Raw genomic sequence first — 17,405 nt, forward strand, 5'->3', positions numbered from 1 at the left:
CAACCACACACACACACACACACACAGACACACACACACACACACACCCAGAGGGCCCCTGGGCAGATCTCAGCGCACGTCGTTTCAGATGAGCACGTCAAGATATTCCTCTCTATAGGTGTCTCTTTGATACGTGCCTGACAATTCTCTATCGGTTTTGTGTCAACACTCTTGTCTGTGCATGTTGTGTTCAAGAGCAGCTGTATCTAAGAGAGAGGCTGTGTGGGTGAGTGGGCAGATTGTGTGTATGTGTGTGTGTGTTGTTTAGTGTCTCATGGATGTATGGTTGGCAGAGACAGGGAGGTGCTGGGAGACACAGCTGAAGTGTCAGAAGGAAGGACAGGAATAAACAAATAGATGAATAGGTGGATAGAAAGAGGGTGAAGGAGAGAAAGAGGCTGCGTGATGTGTTAGAGGTGGTGGGGCCACTCCTGAGGGGCTCCTGCTTCTCCTGCTCCGTCTTCCAGGCTTTCAGAGGAAGTCGGCTTCATGCAAATCTGACTCACAAACAGCGGACAGCCTTGAGTGTCAGAGGAGACGCTGTTTTATATGTGTGGTTTTATATTATCTTGCACAGCCTGGTGTGTTTTACTCCAATCTCACTGCTGAATGCAGGTTTCTCCCATTGCTCCAAAAAAACTTGGTTCCCAATTTAAAGGATTATTTTAATTGGTAAGACACAAATGAAGGAAGTTATTGTGTTATTATAATGTCCCAACAACTTTTTCAGTGTAGGTGATGAAGACAGGAAGTACGAATTTTATTAAAAAATTAATTTGCTACCTACTTTGGGTCTTGCTGGCTGCAAGTAAAAAGGCCATCACAAAATGTTGGCTCCAGAAAAACGCTCCCAATACAGACTCTTTTGTTAATATTGTAAAACAACTTCATGTACTAGAGCAAATGACTTATTCAGTCAGACTCCAAAAAGATTTAGGTGAAAAAACGATGGCAGAAATGGCAACCCTACTTGGCCAATGAGTGAGACTGTATGCACGTACTGGGTTTGATACTTTGTCTTTTGGATTTATTGATCACCCCTGGACCTTGAATTTTGGTAATTGTTCAATGTTTTGTATTTGTCTTTTGTTTTACCTCCCTGTACTAAAAGATGAAAATTATCTATAAATAAAGAGTTTAAAAATGGCCTCAGAGAGTGAGAGAGCAGTAGAGGAAATGGAGAGCATAGGGGCCACTGGTGGTTTAAATCCTGACCATGTAATGCAGCTCTTTTTTAGAAAACCTGTCTATATGAAAAAATCTCAGCAGAATTATTGACTCATCTTGTTTTTCTCCTTTTTTACCTGAAACAATTGAATCCATCTCTTAGTGGGTGATTAACAACCGTCTGATTCTGAGTATCACCATGGCCACAAGGCAGAAGATGGTCCTCACATCACAAGCTGTGGGGGGGGGTTCTGTCAGTTTCGAGGGGGGCATCTAAAAACTAAACAATATATGTGGCTGTTAGGCGTGGGTCCTGGTCCGAGGCCAAGTCTGTCTGCTCATCAACATAAACAGCCTGCTCCGTGGGTGATGCGCTGGAATACAAATGGCAGAATTTAGATGTACGCCCTCGCTCACCTGCGTCTCAGCCAATTCTGATGAGGAATTTCTCTCGGGCACCTGCCGAGAGCGAGAATAAGGAAAAGAGTAAATATGAAACGTAAAAGCACAGGAGAGAAGCAGGCTGTATTCAGACTTATGTTTGTGCATTTCTCCCGCCTGGTGAAACACATCCGACCTCTATCCACCGATATGTTGTTTTCTGTGTCCACATTTCAATTCCACACTATAGAATTATTCCATTCATTGACAGCGTATGCATCTTTCTCCATTCAGGACTTTATTAATGGAGCTCAGAATAAAAAACAATCCTTGAATTTAAATCTTTTCCATTCCATATTAAATATATATATTTTTTAGCTTGTAGTAATTCATACTAACACGTGTTCTACACTCGTCCTTGCTGCACCTCCGCTACATGTTTATTCCTCCTCTCAGGAATGTGTGGGCATGTTCAGATTGGGCTCTGTTGATTTTCTTGTTGCTGCTGCTGCGCCTGCAACCCGGAGAACTTCCACCTTTATTATTCACAAAGCCTCTTTTCACCAGAGATATTTCATAGCAGTTAAAACACCAGTGTTATAGTTCCACGTATACGTTCGGTGTGTCGAGCCCAGGGTTCAGAGATTGTGTTTGCTGGATCATTGGCATAACATGTTAGGAGGCTTCAATTTAGGCTACGTCCACACGACATGTTTGCTTGAAAATGCATCAACTCTGGCGTTCACACTACTCTGGAGTTTTAAAGTGCCTGAAGTGCCCCTCTCGCTTGACTCCTTACAGACGAGTAAACATCACAAACAGTAGCACTAAGGTATTGTATTCATTATGTAGAAGTGTTTATGTTTTCCAAGGGACCAACGTTTAAAAAACACAATCCTTATTACAATTGTGAGGTGTTTTTATTGTATTTCCAAAGCTTGTTTGAAGTACACAAACGAATTAAACCAGAAACAATTTGCAAAATATATTCATATATTCACTGTGTCTTTGTTCACAGCTATAGAGCCAACAGACAACAACAATTACATTATTTCAAAAGAAATTAGGTTAGCATATTGAAAGTATACTTGGCCCCTGTGTGTTAAAATGTGGCCACTTCATCGCCCCTGATTAAAAAAACAAGATCTGCCTTTAAAAAGGAACCAGTGTTAATGTTAATGTTAACAGATGTAATGAGGGAATTCAGTTCATGTTAACATCAGAGTTTTAATTACAACCGGGAAGCTCAGATTTGTATTGCAAGCATTTGCTTTCCACAGAGGTCAATATCTCTTTGAGCTCTTAAAGAACAAAACAAACAATAAAACCACACATCAAACAAAATATATTTTTCGATTCAGGAGCAGAAATTAAACCCAAATTGAATTGATAGGGTGTTACATTGTCAATACATAGAATTTTGCCCGGCTTTAAAAGCTTATGCTTTTGTCCAGTGATGAAGTCATAAAAGTGGAAACCATCTTTACCCTCAATCTGATGTAATGTGTTGTTACATTACATGATTATTCTACTCAATCAAAGGAAGCAACACCACCAGATTGGGTGTTCAGGGTTTTAATCTTGAATGATATCAATATTGAAGTAAACCGTAGTAGCAGATTGTTTTTATCATTTCTTATCATTTGTTTATAAACTGCTGAAAATGATACAAATAGAGAAAATTGAAATTGTTAATGGGATTATTTAGACTAAATTTAACGATTTATATCAGAATAAGAAATTAAACAAGATACCAAACAGTACATACGACTGAATATCAAATTTTATACTATTTTGGCACAGACCAAAATCTGCAATTTGACAACAATCAAATGCTGGCCTCAAATTTATTGAGCATTACATTTTTTTAAATATTTTTACTCATTTATTTTTAGGAAATTTCTTCAGTCACTTCTTAAACTCGCTAGTTAAGCCGGTTTCGACCATATTTAGACAAAGGGTGCTTTGGGGGTAATACAACATTAAACATTGAAGAGATTCTGTGTTTAATGTAAAAGAATGTGTTTCTATTTCATAAAGTAGGTAACAAGATGTGGTGTTTTTTGTATACAGAAAACAAGATTTCTATGAGCATAAATATCAGGGGGGTTCAAATGTAACTTCGACCACATGTTTACCTACTTGACTCTAAAATGCATGTATACATTCTTCAGATGTGGGCAGTTGTATCTGTACAGATACTATACGATTATCTGTTACAGCAGTGATTAATTCCTCTGTCATGTTTGGCCGCGAGGGTCACAAACAAACTGAAACACCCCTGGTCGCCCTCATCGTAGACAAGTCACACACACACATAGACACACACACACACACACACACACACACACACACACACACACACATAGACACACACACACACATCTTGTCAAGCCGTACGTTTCAGTGCTGACCTTTCCCGTACCGAAAAAAAACCTCCACCAGCTCCACTCCAGCCTCACCCAGGCATTATCCAGCACTCAGCAGACACTTCTCCTGCATTAGCGACCAGGCCCAACCCGTCAAACACAGACATAGGACAGAGGTTGTTAGCGGAAGCCTGGCGGACTGTTAGTGTTAAATGGCAACAGCGTTTCCTCCGGAATCGCCGGCTGATGGAGCGGTTCTTGACGGAGCCATTATTTCTGATGGGGGCGGTGGACTGACTGCGAGGATGGAGGACTGTTTGTCTGAACTGTGAATCCCTACGGCTGAAACCACCTAACCCACTCGAAACACACTCCAACTCTCCAAATGATGGATGGAAAAGGGGAAAAATCTCTTCACTATAACACCTGGAAACATTTTCTTTCCATTGTTGAGTCTTTGTGTGTGTTTTCACATCAGCGTAACTCGTGAAGAGACTTTTACGGATTGTTACTTTCTTTGTGAGAAGGCCAAGTCCTCCATTAGTATCATTAATACTCATTAGCTTACATTTCAGTCATCTTGACCCATGAGACAGACAGTAGCATGTTCACACTGAAGCCTTGATGCGGTGCCAGCAGTCACCATGAGTCAGTCCGCACCACAGGCTTTTCCTTCGTCTATAATCTTCAAAATTCTCTCTTTAATTTCACAAAAAAACAGCGCTTCAAATAAAACGGGGTCATCCAATTACTTCCTTACCCCAAAATAATATTTCCATTTACTTAAGGGCGATGTTGTGTCTTTCATTTGAGATCAAATATCAGCAATTTCAGTCTCACAACTTAATTATATCAAATCCCATCAAAAGTCTTGGAATGAGGAAAAATTTATAATACAAATTCTCTTCACTTCAATTCAAAGCCAGTCAGAGGACTTACTCAGAGCTGCGTTGGATGAATTGTTCACTTCCCCCACGACTTGTTTGTTGAATTTAGCATATGAAAACCTGACTGGGGAAACCACAGCTCCAACTCATTCAGACTGGGGCACAAAGAGAGTTTTATCAGCCACACACGCTGAGCAACATTTCTGCATGTGCTGTGTTTTTAGTTGCTCTTGTTTTAGGTCACGTTAATTATATTCTGTATGAGTCTGTTTTCAATGCACTGACAAATTGGAGAAGAGACAGCTACTGTCTCCTTGTGCCTGATGTATTAAGTGATGGAAACAAGTCAGTACCAAGAGTGCAAATTCAAATTAGGGCTGAAACTATTAGTTAGTTAACTGATTCCTCAACTTTCAGTTTTTAATAAATAACACGTTTTCTGACTACCTCCACCAAGGAGAATATTTTTTCACCACTATTTGTTTTTTGGTTGGTTTATTGGTTTGTTTGCCCGATTAAGCAAAAACTAGTGGACAGATTTCTATTAAACTTGGTGGAAGGATGCAGTATGAGTAATGTCAAGTTTCATTGGGCAGATAAAATATTTATTTTCCCACTTGCTTTGATATTGAAAAATAATCAGGTTCATTTAGGGGACAGATATTTATGAGTTTGTAAAATTGATGTAGTTTTGGCCTTGGTGGAGGAATGTGCTCTACTAGTTTTCTGTATGATTCATTGCATTGGCAAGCTGGAGTTAAAACATTTCTGTCTGCATATATTACTTTATTACATACAAAACAAGTCCGCAACAAAGGGGCCAATCCAAATCAGTACTGACACAATTGGTCTGTACAACTTTCAGAATAAACATTGATTGCAAATTGATTGTCAGTTAATTCTTCCTGCTCTTCAGAAGTGAAGATCTGTTGCTTGACTGTTTATTATTTCGTCAACAAGAAGTATGATGAAAAATGTTGCATCACATAACATCTACATAAACAATGAATATTTAAGTGATGGAAACACCTCAAATGCTCAAAACGCGAAAGGAAGATGTCCCTTTAAAGTACGGATGAAATCTGAAGTCACTGATCAATTTGTGGATCAACTAACTTTTACTAAACCCTGGCAAAATGGTCAAAGATTAAAATAGTTTGAAGACTCATTTTTATGAAGGTTGTGGCTTTAATACTTAATAATAAGCAGCAAAACATTTTACAAATCTGAGGTGGATCTGTCTTGTTTTATACCTCCTCTCTCTGCACCAATGAGTAATACATCAATATATATTGGACTTAAGTTATATTGCTATTGTGATAATCATTAATATTGTTTTATTGTCCTCCCCTTACCCTTAATAGATGCTATATTATAGAAAGACCATTCATTTTGTGTAAACAGAACTCATGTTTTCTTTAAGTGTTCATCGGAAAAATCTATTTTCTATTTTTCCAGCGTTTTGAAGGGTTAACCCCTGTTTGTGCCTTGATTTGATTTTCCCCACATTTTGAAAGGACCATTGTTTGTGTCCTCTCTGTCTGAAATTGGATGGCGAGTTCTTTTGGAGAGCAGCGGAGGGGAAATGATTTGTATTCACCTGCCGTATCTGAATGGAGCTGAGGAGGGGCGAGAGAGAGAGAGAGAGAGAGGGAGCGAGGGCAACTACATAGTGCTTCCTTTATGTGATAATGGATTGCTCTGACATTCACACACATTGTGGCGTGGTGTGTCTATCAGTCAATACTCACCAACCCGTGGGATGAATGGCAAATTTGAGTCAGACGCCATTAAAGAGGGGCAGTGACACAACAGGTAACACAGCTCTGTGTGATGTCTCTTTGAAGCCCAACCAGCGACAGAACCCACACATGTAACACATGTGCCTTCACATCATCCTGTCCTGCAAATTAATTTCTCTCTTCTCCTTTTCTTTTCTTTCTTTCCTTTTTTACGTAACTGCACTCTCTTGTATTGGCGCGGCTAAGCAACTGGATTCCTCTGTCAGCTGCACAAAAGAGACAAAGTGGACCCGGGGACGAGCAGTAATGAGCAGCTCCTCTTACAGTGTTACACATAGAGCGGCCGCGGTGTGGGGAAGCCTTCGTGGACACAATGCAGGGTTTGGAGAGGTCTGGATCCCTCTAAAGCCCGTCTTTGATTGAGCTTCCTGGCACTGCGCTCCAGCACTTGTGGAGTGGGAGCTGCGGGTTTGTGGAGGGGCTGAGGACCCTCCTCTGCGCCGACCTTTCACACACACAGGTGGGGTGGAGTGGAAGGGCCTGGTGGAGGTGGAGGAGGGGAGTGGCAGCAGAGGCTCATTGTGGAGCTCTGTGATGGTGGCACTCAATAACACTAGAGCTCGCGGCCTCTGTCCACCGGCTGGGGATTTTCTCACCACTACTTTCTCACTGGTATATTACAAGTTGTGGTAACACAGTGTGGTGACAGTGCACCGTCAGTGTCCAGGTCACAGAAACATTGATCGGTCGAATAACCTAGTCCAGTTGAACTGATTAGTTTTGGTTTGACATTGCAATTAAAGGAGAACACTAAAGAACTTTGAATGACACAAATTATTCCTGTTTTCGTGGCCTAGGTTTACCTTAACCTACCTATACTGTTTTGTAGACGGGATTTGTCTTCCGTCAATGGAGAGATCGAATGAACTGGTTCATTTCGTTGCCACTGTAATATAATTGCAGTGTTATTACCAGCATCATCATCTGCAGATGCAGTTCTTAACTCTTGTCATTCAACCATTATATCATCAGAGGCGAAGTCTGCAAGCAATCCAGCCTTTCCAGTTCTTTTTCTTCTTATGGTGTTTTAATGATGTCTCAACTTCCTGCAGTTTGTCAGAAAGCCCAAACTATCCAAGAAGTGTCTTCAAAATGTAAATGAACTGAAGCCATGGTGCAGTTTGATCCGGACCTAGACCATTTGGTCTGAAACATATGTTGATTCTGACTAAATTGAAAAGTCAGACGGTTCAAACCAAACAAATAAGGTATACTAAAGCGCCCTTAGTTGTTACATCCACCTTTCTAAAGACGCTGCGTGATGATATATTTCGTTGAATCTCTTTTACTTGTTGCCTCTGAATATTGTCTCACTCTGTGAATAATTGTCCATGATGAGCATTTGCCTATGGACATGACCTCAGGACAGAGGTGGTCCTCAGCGCCTCTTTCCACCTGCTTCATTCTCACTGGCAAATGACATGTTCTGGTAACACCCAGTGGTAACTGCACAGTTAGCGCTCGTGCTTTGTTGTCTGATGTTGTCGGTGGATTTTGCGAGACTGAATGCTTCCATACAAAGCTCTAAATAACGTGTCGCTCCCTGCCTGCCTGCCTCTACTGTATCAGCACAATTCAAAATTCCACCAGTAGAATGTTTATTATATCCAAGTGCTTTTCTAGAAAGGTGTGGTTGGATTAACTGTTGACTGGGAGCAATCACATAAACACTGTGTCTCTGTGTTACACTGCCTGACACGGCCCACGGGAATTACACTTGCTACAAACATCACAGCTGCTGGTTTTTTGTGCGTTTGAGGTGAACATTTCCCGGCAACGCCTTTCTCACCCAGACTCTCTTTGTTTCACGCGTAAGCTCAAAGTAAACTCCACATATTGGCCCCATCTTGAGAGACCCCTCACTTGTGCGGTAAGCCATCCGGTGTGAACATGGTGGCACACTGAGATTCTAATCATACCTCCTTTGTTGCGCTCGGAGGAGGTTCAGACGTTTCTTGGGGGGGCTGAGCAGATGTCAAGCGTACAGTTTCTCTCCAAGGTTACTTATGAGATGACAAATAGGTCTAGGCCTCTTTGCCCTCTTTTTTTTTTCCATGTGTCTGTGTTTGATGAGAGGGTTGACATCTTTCTGTCGGCATGGAGATGTGAGAGCAGTGGGGGGATTGCCATGGATACAGAGTGCCCTTCTGGAGTGCAATTTTGAGCTGCTCAGAACTGTTTGGAGAGTTCCTATATTTATCAGTTAAACATTTTACCACATTTGCTGAACTCTGAGGCTTATGGATTATATTTATAACAGTATTTGTTTCTGATTCCACGTATGCATGGGTGTTCCAGCCCGCTGTCTCAAAGGATTTGTTTGTCCTCCCACTGCAGATTGGTTTTATGTTGATTACCCTTCTCCAAGCTGTTATGTTTCTGTAACTAAAGTGAGTCTTGTGGTGGTGTTGTGTGCCGAGGAGTTTGAGGGTCCTCTTGGCTGTTCAGAATGCTGGTGGGCATGCTTTCCTCCCACTCTCCTGAATTTGCTCATGATAATGAACCTCTGCTCAGCATATGAATGGCCTCACCCATAACACTCTCTCATGTGGCCGGGCGAACGCACTCCAGCTCCCTCCTCAACGTCCGACATCCTGCACTGACCCACCCGCACGCAGAGAGCACCCATGAACAGAGAGGATGCATATAGAGATGAATGTAATCGAGTATGGTTTCACATGCTCACACATACGCATGCACAAGCAGGACTGCTGAGGGATACTAACACATCCTCTCTTAAGCAGCGATTACAGTGTGGGGAGCAGCTATCAAGTAAAAGGTCAAGTTCGGATCTACAGTTGCTCATTGAATCTCGTGCTTCCCCCTCCAGATCGCGTTTTAATGATTGTTTTTTTAAATTTGTCCCTCGCTGCTCCCGTTATTCTCCAGTAATGAGCTACTGTGCAAGTCAGGTGTCAGACAAGTGTACAAATGCACTACTGGGACTTAACTTTTTGCAACCTTGCTGACATCGCTCTTTGCTAACAAATTATTTAAAGCTTTCGCTGCATTTTAAAGGGAGTGACAAGAAGGGAAAGATCTTCACTTTGCCACCAGCAATTATCACAAGGAGGTAAAAAGGAGCTTCATACGCCCATCCCCATCATGAGAAGCCTCTCACAGAGAGCCCTGGCATAATGTGAGGATGTGACTCACTGACAATTTTTATATTTAGCTGGCCTGCGATGATAAGATGAAAGCAATAGCGCCTTCTGGCTCCATTCAGGTTGAACAGGCAGGGATTTCCTCCCCAAACGCCACCGTCCCATCTAGGGGTGCCGCTTCCATCTGCATGCTAAATAGGAGCCCCCCCCCCTCCTCTCAGAAGTGCCGGCGCCGGCAGTGATTAGCATTTGAGGTAGAGGGGACAGAAAGCGAGTCCCGGAGTGTTTTATGGCGTGTACAAGGGAGGAAGCTGAATGCCAATGTGTGGTGCTCTGTGAATGGAGGAGGACCAAACAAATTGCCAGACACGTTGCATTAGTAGCAGATGCCTATTTGCATTAAGAGTTGTGGTAGAATGATAGCTGGGGAGGAAGTAGTGGAAACAAGAGCCACAAATCTTTAAAGAAATCGGCAGAGATTTGGTGTAGAAGCTTCATAAATTCTGGAACCAGACTGATGGAAGCGGCTTCATTTTCTCTATTGACGTTTCAGAAAATCTTTGTAAACAGAGTTTTAAGTCTGAACCAGATGGACCAGCTACGGGATGAATCCTAATCAAAGATTTTCATCCCATTGGATTCTTCGTCATCTTTTAAAAAAGGAAAATGTTAGAAAGAGAACTCATGGCTGCTCTACGGGAAACGTAATGTTAAGCAAATGCATCCAGTCTTAGCTGACTTCATTTTTGAAACTGCGTTGCGCATTTCCATGGTAACAGCGATCTCCACAAATCACAGATGAGTCTCCTACACCTGAGGATTGTGGGTAGTGCAGTGCTTCTTTTTTTTCCTTTAGTTGGTATCATACAGACTTGTGGCTTCTAGAGGAACATTAGACATCGAAGCTCTTTGTGAGTCGACTTTGGATGGCTTCAGTATTATGGCTGAATGTTAAAATCCCTAGTCAGGAAACAAATGGAATTTCACTTCCGGAACCAAGCTGATGAGCTCTATTATGAGGAAATAGCAAAATAAACATAATATCAAAACCGCCTAAATTTTTGCTTGCAGTATTCATCCAACAAAAGTGAAAAGAGGAAGATATAAACAACTAACTAGAGTGGAGAAATAAAGATCTTCTCCTCGTTGCCGTGTGTTGTATAGTACAGATGAAAGGGCCATGATATGTTTTTGAGCCTCAGGGTCTCCCCCATCAACACGACCCCCAGTTCATACGTTAACCACACTAATTATTCGCATACGATCCCCCAATTATAAAAGCTAATGAGGAGATTATGGGAAACACACGTTGATGCCGGCCCATTTAATTTCCATTGTTTCTTGTTGCAGATAAAAGCTCTTTGAGCCGTAGTATCTAGGCCTTTGAACATTCAACCTTATATAGCACAGATACAGTTCACTGCTAATGCCCATCCACTACATTAGCTCTGAATCCATTAAACAATCAAACATGGCGGCTAAATGGGACACTTTCCATCTTTCTTTCAGCTTTTATTCAAAATGACAGCATCTATTTTTACATTCATTTTCTTTATGAATGTGGCTTGATTAGCATTGGTTGAAGGACTGTCTCACTGTCCTCTACAGCGGGGGGGCTTTCGTGTGAATGTTTAATGGCACAGAGGAATGGGCACGCTGCCCCGGGCGGCGGATGGCATGTGGCGCAGGCGGCCTCGGGAAAAAAAATCAACTCTCCCGACCGTATCCGTTTTCTCATCACCACCTTCCTTAGTGTAGGGCCGATGCTGGTCATTATACCCCACATCCACCCCTCTGCACCGGACCCCCACTGCTCCATTATGGCCGTACACCGAGGCTCACAACCCCCTGATTGCATGAGCCATCAATAGCAGCGATTATGAGAGTTAATAAGGGGGCGTGGCATGAGAGGAAGGTTTGTCTTTCATCACCACTGTACGCCAGTGATGCAACGGCGGTGATTCTGTTGGTTTTGCAGTATTGCATCACTACTGTTTTGCACAGACAATGGCTATATATATTTTCTAGTGGTTAGCATAAAGCATGTGGTGTATTATCTTGCTGTAAGGGAGGTCCAATGCACCCCCCCCGTGACTGCTATTCATTTACACTGTGGTGTGTTTCAAGTCCCAGTGCTCGTGCCCCTGTCAGCTCCATCTGTGCTCAGACACGTTCTGACCCTGAATGTATCTCCGGCTCTGTGTGTTTGTGTGTTTGTGTGTTTGTGTGTGTGTGTGTGTGTGTGTGTGTGTGTGTGTGTGTGTGTGTGTGTGTGTGTGTGTGTGTGTGTAGTGTGTGTGCTACATCTCTGACGTGCACAAAACCAATTAGTTATGGGATGGCGAAGTAGCCGGCCATGGGAAAATGACAATGGAGTAATTGAAGAGGCTGGCTGAATGAGAGGCCAGACAGCTCAATGTGGCTCCTACACAAGTGCTGAGTGTTTTTTCTCCACGGTTGAAATGAACAGAGAGAGAAGCTGAGTCCTGAGTGAAACAATCTTGTGCTGTAGGCAGTAATTAACATTAGAGCATTTTACTTTCATGGCATTTTCTCTAGAAATGCCATCAACAGCTTTAACAGGGATTTTTGCTCATGTCAGCTCATTCATTTCATACAGTCTTTACATCATAGCTCGCCACACTGTTAGGTTTCAGGTTAGTGGTTTTCCAAGTGGCCTCTGACTTGCATTCTTCTCTGGACTGAATGAAAGTCAGTTGAAACCTGGATTCATCCATCACCATGAACCTCAAGTCGGCAAAAGTTTTTGTTCCTGTCATCTAATTGTTTCATGTTAATGCGGTTTTTGATAACAGATTGATTCCATGTCACTAAGAAAACATCAGTGCAGACTTGATGTTTACTGTGATGGATTACAGCAATTTCAAGCAATTTCGTAAGAGTCTTTCACATCTAAAGGAAATAAATGAAAAGTAACGGCTGCTTGGAACCTTTAGAGTGCACCTTCTTGCCCTTGTAAGGGACTAATTCCACAAAGAATTCTCACCTGACTCTGCAGGAGCATTTTAGCATCTTTCAGCTCATTGTTTTGGTTTTACAACCTGCAGCTTTAGATAGATAGATAGATAGATAGATAGATAGATAGATAGATAGATAGATAGATAGATAGATAGATAGATAGATAGATAGATAGATAGATAGATAGATAGATAGACAGATAGACAGACAGATAGATAGATAGATAGATAGATAGATAGATAGATAGATAGATAGATAGATAGATAGATAGATAGATAGATAGAAAGATAGATAGATAGATAGATAGATAGATAGATAGATAGATAGATAGATAGATAGATAGATAGATAGATAGATAGATAGATAGATAGATAGATAGATAGATAGATAGATAGATAGATAGATAGATAGATAGATAGATAGATAGATAGGTTACTTTTCTGAGGAAGCTGTTTGTGTCATAAAAGCTCTGATACTTACTGTTCACCACTTACTCAGCATCAAACTGCAGACAAGCACAGTTAGGAACTTTCTGCTGAACACAGTATTTAGCAGCTGTAGAGCCAGATGTTTACCACTGGAGCTGGTAGAGACCAAAAACTGAGCTGAAGGTGAGTGAATATGGATCAAACCAGAATAAATGCTGCTGACCCATTAGATGTGTAATAAGGGAAGTCTTTACGAACATATTTACTTAAAAGGTGATGATAACTTAGATTTTACAGGACAAAATGAAACTAATTAATTTTGGTTTATGGAGCTAAATCTTGTCAAATCACTAGTATGGTCCTATAAGTACACTGAAGGGTGATGTTATGAGGTACTGCCCGTAGTTTCTGTTCCGCCTGTCACACTGGGACAGGAGCAAGAAAGTAAATACAGGAAAGAAGTACCTTGTTCTTTGTTGCTACCTCAAGTGAGACCTTGGTTCATTGTTCAACGTAAAGCACACCTGGCCACAGGAGCAGTTTGACTGGTTGTTGGGTCAGATCGAAGTTGGATCACGTTCCCACCTCTAACAAACTGCCCCAGACTTCATTCAGGACCAGACTGAGACCAACCCTATAAGGGCACATGGTGTAGCTGCTTTTCCCCTCGATACACCACAGCTAACAAATCTCTTGAGTTTGATTTAAAACGCCCTCATTGTCTTAGTTTATCTTCTTGCCCTCGTCTGTTTTGAATAATAGCTTATTATCCTCACTTGAAGTGCCCCCCCACCAACCTCTGATGTTTGTTGGTGAGAGGCCATTTACTGTTCGATTTCATCTGCTGTCTGACAGCTTTTGGAAACAGCACTTCAAACAGTCTGCGATGAAATGAGCTGTGAGATTGGCCTGAGTTTCCTGTTGTGTTGGCAGATAATGGATGGCAAGGTTCAACAATAGTGATTTAATATTTTCTCATTATGTCTACCCTCCAATAATTTCCTTTTTCAATTTTTTTTTATTAAATTAGCTTTGAACTGTGGTTTCTTCTTTAGGATGCAGGACTAATTTTACACCAAATTAGCAGGTATATGCAGGTTATTCCAAACATTATTATACCTGCTTAAAAAAGAGCTTTATGTTTGCCAGTGGAGGTTTGTTTTTCTGCTTTTTTCTCGGTGAGTCATGTTTGACGTCACGGAAACTGAGAAGCTTTCAGACATCACTGTCTTACCGGCGTTGCATCTTGGACATTCTGACAAATAAAGCTTTTTGAACATTGTATAGAGATAACAACATTTTACTTTAAATTTAGCACGTAATAAGGTTTTGCTGGAAAGGTGCAGTGGAACGATCTAGACTGCCAAAATAAACAGAAAGAAGTTCGGGCGTTCACCCAAGTGTCATGTTTCTCTCACTGTCAATAACAACCTGTGTTTACTGCAGAGTCATTGACCGCGGGAGTGAATGCTGATTGTCTCCCTTCCCATTGCAGACAAAATGTCAGATGTTGATGGTGTTACTTGGTCTCTGCCTCACATTACATAGATAAAGTGAGGGTTTTAGAATGAAAATGAAAATGAAAGGGTTAAAATTCTTATTGTCACTATACTCAGTCAGGATGTAGATTGAGACTCTGTTGGTTGGTTCATTGTCATCAGAATCACCCTTGAGTTTCCAGTGTGGTCCCTTGTGAGAGGGATGTGAGGGGCCGGCCCCGTATCACTGCAGCTCACAGGGGATAATTATGGTACGCACAGACAAATGAATACAGGCGCATATATACACAGCGCGCACACAAAGACACACACATGCTGACTGGCTGGAGCTAAGCTGCAACACCTCATTAAATTGGGAAATGAATCCTGAATGAAGCCCTGGCTCCTTTCCAGATAACAATCACCAGGCTTTCAGGGATTCACCATAAAATCTATAATTAACACATTTATTCTCTGGCTGTCACCGGCTGCCTGCTCTGCTCACTTCACCTGAGACTGTGCATCGCTAAGCTCTGCATGCCTCTACTGTATTTTCACATTTTTATCCTTATTAGCATCTCTATTTATTTGTATTTCAAAGTCAAAATCAGACACAGACACAAACAAACAGCAAAGACGTTGAGCTCTGTCATGGCAACAACATTTACGGAATCACTTCCTTTTTGGCACAGCGTTTGTTTTGTTTTTGAAAAGCTTTTAATCAAGCTGAATTACGGAGCTTTTATTTTGAAGAGTTGTCGTTGTCCATTGTGTTTGTTGAGAAACGGACCTGAAACAGTCGACATGCATTGTTAAAAACAATAACAGTTCAGTTAATCATTCAAATTATATATGAAAGCCACACTAATGAACAATAATAAAACAAATTCAGTTTCATTATGTGAAAAACATTGATTATAAACTCCTTATTTATGTCAAGCAAACAACCAATTCCTAAGGGGCTTGTTCAGAACATGCACTACATAGATTCTGTTCACTTGAATAACTTTTGAGATTCATAAAATTGGATTGGAGATGAGAAATTATTAAAACACACAACTCATTATCATGTATCCTGCATGACTGACATCTAAGCATTGATTTCTAACGCAACAAGATCAAAATAAACATCGACGGTCAGAGTCTGATGCAGGTTTTCTTGCTCAGACTGAGTTCAGCACCCCCCCCGCCTGCAGCCTGCAAATGAGCTCGATGAAATTGCCCCCCCCTCCTCTCCCCTCACCGGATGATTTTATGTCCGATCCCAGGAAGGAGCTGCCGGATGGCGTACATAGCAGCTTGATTGGGCGCCCTGGGCCGATAATACAGGCCCTTCCCCTGAGAGGTGTAGTTGAAGCTGGGGGCAGCAGACATTAGCCTTGGTCTCTTCCCTCGCTACCAGACGTCCGCTCCGGGGACCAGTTCTGAATCATGACTTGGGGGTATGTGGGGGGGCAGCACTGACAAATGCATGAGCTCCCACAGGAGGACCGCACCGGGGGTCTCGACTGCCTTGCTATCTCGCCTGTGGCCCCAGACACAAGCTTGCACCACAGCCTCATCTGCAGTGTTCTGGCCCGCCCCAAGCCCGAAGGCAGGAGAGCAGAGCAGGCTGCCCCCCCCCCTCCTTCTAATGGGCTTGATTCCTTTCTCTCATACACTGAATGACATTAATATCCCCAAAATTTGATAGCGCGGTTTTGCAATAACGGAGCAAATGAGTCCGGCTGAGCTCTAAATTAAGCGGTGACATTTTAATACCGTGGCTGGCACAGTACGTGGCCCAGGATGCCCTGGGAAAGGAGACAGGAAGGAGAGCTAGATAAAAAAGACAGAAAAGACGCCTCCTGGGTTCTTTTTTCCTCAGTCTTTGTATCCATTTGATTAGCAAGCTGTGCTCACAGTTATAAAAAATATTGAATGATACCGATCGTTTCACTGTGACAGTGCTGAATTATGCAGATGAATATAAATTAAATCGAGCTGAGTCATTTTAAATTGGTAATAATAATTATTATTATTCTCTGAAGCTTGAATCAGAGGCTGGCGTGATGAAGCTCAAAGTGATTATTTTATCTTCCCCAGGGACGTTATGTTTTCACCCTGTCCACTTTTTTATTCGATTGTTTGTTTGTATTCAAGCTTACACAAAAACAATAACAGCTTTTCAATGAAACTTGGTGCGAGGATGGGACCTGACCTAAGAAAGAATCCATTGAATTTTTGGTGCGGATGATTTTGGGTGGCTTCTATCTCTCTCTGACTCTTCCTCCAGCAATACAACAGCCTCTCATGTTTGGTTTGATCATAAAGCTTAAAGGGTTATTCTGGGAGAGTGAATATGTGTTCCCCCTTGTAGCTTCTAAAACAATAACATTATTTCTTGTTTATATCTTGAAAATATTGATAGACCCCAAGTTTCTTCAGATCTGGGGACCTTTTACTGAACGTATTTGCTGGGAGAGGAATCAGTACGGGAGCTGACGCTGTGTTGAACAGTCTTTAGCTTTTTGCTGGATTGTTTTATGTTGTGCCCACTTCGAACCATCAGGAGTTTGAGCTTCATTTTGGCTCTTCCTCGACCTTGCTTGGTCTGGACTATATTTCTGACCCCTTCTGGATATTTTAATGATGTCTAATTATATATGAAAGCCACACTAGTGAACAATAATACAATAATTCAGTTTCATTATAGGAAAACATTGATTATAAATTTCTTATTTATGTCAAGCAAAAAACCCATTCCAAAGGGGCTTGTTCAGAATATGCTCCACATACATTCTGTTCACTTGAATAACTTTTTAGATTCA

This window comes from Limanda limanda, chromosome 8 (assembly GCF_963576545.1).
Source record: "Limanda limanda chromosome 8, fLimLim1.1, whole genome shotgun sequence".
Classification (NCBI taxonomy): domain Eukaryota; kingdom Metazoa; phylum Chordata; class Actinopteri; order Pleuronectiformes; family Pleuronectidae; genus Limanda; species Limanda limanda.